Source organism: Belonocnema kinseyi, chromosome 3, assembly GCF_010883055.1.
Source record: "Belonocnema kinseyi isolate 2016_QV_RU_SX_M_011 chromosome 3, B_treatae_v1, whole genome shotgun sequence".
NCBI lineage: Eukaryota > Metazoa > Arthropoda > Insecta > Hymenoptera > Cynipidae > Belonocnema > Belonocnema kinseyi.
In genome coordinates this window covers 111,330,025-111,332,123 of record NC_046659.1, presented here as the reverse complement: position 1 = coordinate 111,332,123, position 2,099 = coordinate 111,330,025, and positions in this window count along the sequence as shown.

Sequence of the window (2,099 nt, the reverse complement as noted above, 5' to 3'; positions counted from 1 at the left end):
TGAAAGTTCATATATTTTGTTGGAAATTGACCTTGTTTGGTTGAAATATGAACTGTACATCTTCTTGGGCTTAAAAGTCGATTATTTCACTAAGAGTTGAATCACTTTGTAAAAAAATACTGTCATTTTCAACAAGGTTTTATAATTATGGTTAAAAATTTAACTATTTGGTTGAAAGTTTAACTCTTTGATTGAAAACTCATATTTTTCGTTGAAAAAAATCAACTTTTTGTAGACAATTCGTTTTATTGACTTTAAAATTAAATAATTTCGTTGAAAATTCATGTATATTGTTTGAAATTTGTCTTTTTTGTAGATCATTAATTTTCTTGGTCGAAAATTCATGTTTTTGGTTGAGAATTTAACAACTTTATTGATAATTTATTTTTTCGATTAAAAATTATTATTTTTTTTATCTGAAAATGTAACTATTCTAGGATTGATTAAAAATTAATAGTTTTTATCTGAAAATTGAACTATTCAATTTTAGATTGAAACTTCATCCTGTACATTGTATTAGTTAAAACATTATTTATTTGATAGAAAATTAATTTAATTTATTAAAAAGAAAACTTTTTGGTTGAAAATTGCTATATTTTGTTAATTAGATTTTTTCCTAAAATTAAAAAAAATGCAAAACAAAAAAATTTCCTTAAAATCTTCCGGATTCTTTTTTTTTAATTTTTAAAATGTTTTCAAATACTCACTTAAAATTTATTTGTCAAAATAAAAAATCATTTTCAATGTTCTTAGCAATCACAACAATTTTTGTTATTCTTTTTAAATACTGTACAATTCTCAAAAAGCTTATTCTTTTTTTTAAAGCTGCAAAAGTCTAAATCGTGTTTCAAATTATTTGAAATAATTTCAAGTTTTAAATTAATTCTGAATCTTTTTTTAAATTAACATTGTAGCATTTGAACTTAAAATTTAGCTAATTACAAATTTAACAATTCAAGGCCTTCTATTTCGAACCATTCTGTTCAAATTTGTATAATTTTTAACAGTTGTTTGTAATGGATTGTTTTAAATGAACGGTCAAATATTGCTGATAATTAACGAAATATTCTTTTTTTAATTAAAAAATTTCAAATTGAATGGGTTGAAAATAAAATTTTTTTAGACTGAAATAATATTTCAAGTCATAATCGAAAACAAATAAATTAATTTTCTAACGAATAATTGGTGTTTTAACCAATACAATTCACAGGATAAAGTTTAACCAAAAATGGAATAGTTGAATTTCCAGATAAAAGCTGTGATAAAAAATTGAATTGAACAAGGAAAAAATCAAAGAGTTAAACTTTGAACCAAATAGTTAAATTTGTTACCATAATTAAAAAACCTTGTTAAAAAAAGTTATTTTTTTACAAAGTAGTTCAACTCTTAGTGAAATAATCGACTTTCAAACCCAAGAAGAGGTACAGTTCATATTTTAACCAAACAATTGCATTTCTGACCCAAAATGATACATTCTCAATCAAAAAGATTAAATTTCTACTAAAAAAGGTCAATTTAATTTTAATAAATTTTTAAATTTAAAGTCAAAAAGAGTATTATCTACAAAAAGCTGAATTTTTAACCTAATTTAAAGGAAAATAGTTGAATTTTCAACTATAATTATGAATCCTTAATAAGAAAAAATTAAGTTTTTTTAAAAAGTAGTTTAACTTTAAGTGAATAATCGAATTTTCCACCCAAAAATTATGATTTTAATTTTTAACAATATAGTTGCATTTAAAACAAAACGACTTTGCAACCAAAAAATATAAACAGTTGATAATTCAACCGAAAAATGTAATTTTTAATCAAAATGTATAAATTTTCCATAAAGCAATTTAATTTCTACAAAGAAAGACAAATTGTTAACAAAATGCATGATTTTATAACCAAAAATGGTATAGATTAATTGTCAGGTTCAAAAATGTATTTTCAACGAAAGAGATGAACCTTCAACTAAAAGAAATAAAAATTTTAACAAAGTAGTTAAACTTTTAATAGAAAAGAGGACTTTTTTTTACAAAATAGTTACATTTTCAACAAAATAATTAATTTTTCAATCAAATAATTGAGTTTTTATCCAAACGAGATGAATTCTA